This window comes from Acomys minous (genome assembly GCF_964271855.1).
Source record: "Acomys minous genome assembly, chromosome: 11".
Lineage (NCBI taxonomy): Eukaryota > Metazoa > Chordata > Mammalia > Rodentia > Muridae > Acomys > Acomys minous.
This window is the reverse complement of record NC_140492.1, coordinates 59,689,556-59,694,852: the sequence shown is the minus strand read 5'-3', so window position 1 is coordinate 59,694,852 and position 5,297 is coordinate 59,689,556.

Genomic DNA, 5,297 nt, shown 5'->3' with positions numbered 1-5,297 from the left:
TGATGGGATCCGTCTGCCACTGACTCAGCTCGGAGTCTTTGTTGCTCAGAAGCCCGCCTGCTTCAGGCCCCTGCCCTGCCTCCCCCAAGATGTCACATTTCATTTGGAGCCCCGCTGATGAGCGTGAGAATCAGGGACCACTCTGCTCTCCAGCCATCTCACCCACCCTTTGCTTCCCCATCTGGACCGGTTCTCTGGCCCCACCCCCTTGCGATGCCTCAGTCATCCCCATCCCTGGCTCATGCCAGCTGCTGCCACCCCCTCAGCCTCTTGGGTGTCCGCTTCTCTGGGGACTGGATCCAGAGGAGGAGGCGAACGTCCTTGCTGCCCCTGCCCTGTGTCCCCAGAATAAGCTGCCCACACCTTTTCCTTGGCAAGCTTGATGTTAACTCATTGGTGGGGGAGCAGGCCCACAGTCCTGGCAGTGGGCACTTCTGCCTCGGACTGAGCTGAAACATAGAGCAGCCTTCATGTTCCTCGCTCATGGCTAGAGCCCTTTATCATGTGCCCCTCAGCAAGAGGCTGAGGCAGGGGGCTCTAGAGTTTGAGGTCATCCTGGGAGGGATATATATATCAAAAACTTTAGCTGGGTATGATGACATATACACATAGTCCCACTCCATAATTTGACACTCTTGTAAGACAAAGCCAGGAAAATCACTGAAAGTTTGAGGCCAAACAAAGGGTATACTGCCAGACTCTGTCTCAAAACAAGCAAGGTAACCTGCTGTGCTTCCCCTGAGTGCCACCAGGTCTCCCCCTCCAGGGGACATGGTCAAATGTGAGGCACCAGAGTACGTGAGAAAGTCCAAGAAGAGACTTGATACCCTATGAGCATATACAGGGGAGGTAATCCCCCTCAGGAACAGTCATAGGGGAGGGGAATAAGGGGAAAATGGGAAGGAGGGAAGAATGGGAGGATACAAGGGATGGGATACCCATTGAGATGTAACAAGAATAAATTAATTTAAAAAAAAAAGTTAAAAAAAAAAAAAAAAAAACAAGCAAGGCCGGGGAAAAGTCAGACTGCACAGAGTTGACGGCAGCCGGAACTGAAGGACAGAGGAGCTGGGAGTCTCTCTTACTTCTTCTTTCCCAGAAGCCTTTTGGGTAGCTGCCCCAAGTGCAGAAGCTGCTTTCCAGGCTAGGAGTTGCTGCCCTTCGGGGGGTCTTACACTCTGGAGCCTGTCAGTCAGGACGAGCTGCCACACCCTGCTTGTGTTCCACAGATGTGAGAATCTGTATTTCTGGCAAGTTCCCAACTGATACTGGTGCTGTAGAGCAAGCTTCCTGACTCTGAAGGACGTGGAGACAACATGAATTTGCATTTGTTGAGGCCGGTTAGCTGGTACCAGTCTCAGCAGGGCCTAGCGCTTTGGTCAGAAGGATGAGGAGTGAAAGGCCCTCGTATAGGAAGCTGAGTCCTACCTGGGGAAAGATCTGTGGCCTCTGCAGTGTCCCTGTGCGGGGAGGTGAGATGTGCTGGAAGATGCCACCATAACTGTGGACTCCAACAGCATACAGCTACCCCTCCCCAGCCAGCCACTCACAGTTCTGAGCAGAAGAGAGAACACAGAGCTCGGAGCACTCCTTATTCTCCTTAGCTTCCAAACTCCCCAGAAACCTATGGCTCAAACCTGATATTCTCCTCTGTGCCCACATTTGAGATATGTGGTCAAAGAGAAGAAAAAAGCCAATGGCTTGCTGGACAAAGTGTTCTTAGCCAAGACCCCAATCTAAGCAACCTCATTGGCCAACTTCCCTGATTCCTTCTCTCATCTTCCTTCTCAGATCCTGATGATGTCCAGGGTGGTCAGATACCCAGCTAAAATATCCGCTTGGTCAGGACTGCTGACACAGGCTTGTAAGCCCATTTACTCACAAAGGTGGGGTGAGAAGTTCAAGAGTTCAAGGCCTGTGTCTGTTGAGGATTAAGTTCAAGGTCAGTCTGTACAATTTAACAAGACCCTGGTTCAAAATATAAAGTAAAAAGAGCCTTAGGGTGTGTGTGTGTAACTCTTGGGTAGAACCCTTGCTTAGATGCACAAGGCCCTGAGCTTATTCCCCGATATAAAAATAAATAAATAAATAATTCAGTTAGACTCAGGAGGCAGAGGTAGGCGGATCGCTGTGAGTTCGAGGCCAGCCTGGTCTACCAAATGAGTCCAGGACAGCCAAGGTAACAAAGAGAAACCCTGTCTCCAGGAAAAGAAGAAGAAGAAGAAGAAGAAGAAGAAGAAGAAGAAGAAGAAGAAGAAGAAGAAGAAGAAGAAGAAGAAGAAGAAGAAGGAAAGAAAAGAAAAGAAAAGAAAAAAAGAAAAACCAAATAATTCAGTTAGGGCTGGCCAGGGCTGGGGACGTAGCTCAGTTGTAGGACATTGGCCTAGCGTGCACAGGGCTCTAGGTCACTGGTTCTCAACCTGTGGGTCTCAACCCCGTTAGCAAACTGCTGCTTCCAAAAAAATTTACATTATGATTCATAACAGTAGTGAAATTACATCTATAAATAGCAGCAAAATTAATTGTATAGTTGGGGGTCCCCGCAGCATGGGCTGCAGCATTACGGAGGCTGAGAACCGCTGTTCTGGGGCCTCTTCTCAATACTCAGTCTCAGCCAAACACACGAGGGCCGACCACACAGCTGCTGAGCGGAGGTCACAGGGATGTAAGCCTCAGGAAAAAAAAATTAGTTGTCATTCAATAATTTTATTTTCTGAGAATATCATACGTAAACACTGCACCCACATTCTTCCACCTCCAACTCTCCCTCTGCCTCCCAAACGCATGATCATTTGTGGTCACATGTGTATGCAGATACGTGCACATATGTGTGTATACTCTGCAGAGTCCACTCATTGTTGTTCATAGGTACGTGTGTCCTGGGCCGACCACTTGGAGTTGGGCAGTTTCTGAGGGAAGCTGCAGGAGACCGAGTCTCTCTTATCGGCCACCTGTAGCTCTTCACCCTAATTAAGCCCAGCATGGTGGCACACGCCTGTAATCCTAGGGCTTCTGGGGCAGAAGCAGGCAGATCTCTATGAGTTCGAGGCCAGCTTGGTCTATAAAGGGAGTCCAGGATAGCCAAGGCTACAAAAAGAAACCCTGTCTCAAAAAAAAAAAAAAAAAAAAAAAAAAACCCTAAGACACATGCTCAGGGGTCACCTAGGAACCTTTCGAGATAAAATCATTGAGACCCTGGAGTTACAGATGGGAAAATGGCTCAGCGTCCCAGCAGTTAAGAGCACTGGCTGCTCCTGCAAAGGACCAGAGTTCAGTTCCCAGCACCCGTGTCAAGTGGCTCACAGCTGCCTGTCACTACAGATCCAGAGGAATCCAGTGCCTCCGGCCTCTGTGGACACCTGAACTCATGCACACACACAAAACCGGTTCATTACCATGATAGTAGCATAACGATCGCTCGCCACATAATTTTAGGAACGGGCAGGATTCTGGGAACACCTCAATGCACCCTTGGCACTTCCGCAGCCGAGGACGGGCTGTCTACAGCTGTCATGTAAAGGGTGGGGCTGCTTTCCCTGGGGTGGGAAGAGCCCCGCGACATATTGTTGAGTAAAAAGAGCAGGTTACGAAACAGTGTGCGATTCCATTACCATAAGTTCCCCACACTCACACACAGCGCGGGCTGGAAGTCTGCTCACCAAACTGTTAGCAAGGGACTTTCTCCAGTTGGTGGGATTTAAGGGTAAGTTTTACTTTCTTTAAACTTTATTTTTAGTTTCTTGAAGCTCTAAATTTTGAATTGCAAAACATCTAAAGTAAAACTGTAGTTCAGTGCTGGCTTTGTACGCGAGCGAGGCCCTGGGTCCCAACTCCAGCACCGCAGTAAACGGGTGAATAGATAAATAACTCTTTTCATTTTGGTTTCATTTTTGTTTTTAAGATTTATTTATTTATTATACAAATCTCGTTATAGATGGTTGTGAGCCACCATGTGGTTGCTGGGAATTGAACTCATGACCTTTGGAAGAGCAGTCAGTGCTCTTAACCTCTGAGCCATCTCTCCAGCCCTCTCTTTTCATTTTGGTATGGGCAAATAAGTAATAACAAAAATGACAACAAAGCCTTCCACCGTCACAGGCACAGGTGCCTTGACTCTGCTGACAGAGCCCAACCTGGAGACAGTCAGCCAGCTGTGTGTGCAGCTGTGCCCCTGGCCACATGACCAAAAGAACCTTTAGAGTAGCGGTTAGCAACCTGTGGGTCGGGACCCCTTTGGAAGTCAAACAGTCTTTTCACAGGGATGGCAGGCATATCAGATACCCTGCGTATCAGATAGTTGTAATTCATAGCAATAGCAAAATTACAGTTATGAAGTAGCAATGAAATAATTCCATGGTTGGGCGGGGGAGGGGGGGGGTCACCACAGCATGAGGAACTGTATTAAAGGTCACAGCATTAGAAGGTTGCCCCTGTGCTAGAGCCTACACTTCTTCCTTAAGCATTTGCCCCACTGGCTAGTAGAAAGGCCTCTTCTAGAAAGGAGGAGGGGCCCAGGCAACCCCAAAGGCTCTGCAGATCAACTGAGCTGTGTCCCAAACCTTGTCCCCTTGACTGCTTGCAAGTGGCAGCGGTCCTGAGCCCACTGCCAGCCTGTGGGCAGATGGGGAAAAAGCGAGCTCATCCAAACATGACTGCCTGAAGTCCAGACTCAGCTGGGTCAGCCTCAGGAGCCAGGGCCCCAAGAACCCTACTCCTGACCTTCCAAGTCTACTCCTGTCAGAGTTCCCCACACACGCACCCTGCTTCCTACTCCACAGGCTTCTGCAGGCACCTCCACGAGTCAGTGTGTCCAAATAGCTTGTCCTGTCCCGCCATCTTGCAGGAAACCAAGGTTACAGGGAAAAGGGTTTTCTTCCAATGAGTTTTCACCTTCATAACTCCACACTAGGACTCAGAACCTGGGTCCTCACCTTGAAGTAACAGGACCTAGGGCCCAGAACACAGAAGCACGTTTTATTTGTTTGTTTGTTTATTTACGGTTTTTCGAGACAGGGTTTCTCTGTGTAGCCTTGGCTGTCCTGGACTCACTCTGTAGACCAGGCTGGCCTCGAACTCATAGCGATCCACCTGCCTCTGCCTCCCGAGTGCCGGGATTACAGGCATGCACCACCACTCCTGGCCCTTTATTTTGTTTTTTGGTGCTTTTTTTTTTTTTCAAGACAGGGTTTCTTTGTGTAGGCTTGGCTGTCCTGGACTTGCTTTGTAGACCAGACTGGCCTCGAACTTGTAGCGATCCACCTGCCTCTGCCTCCCCAGTGCTGAGGTTATAAAGCAGG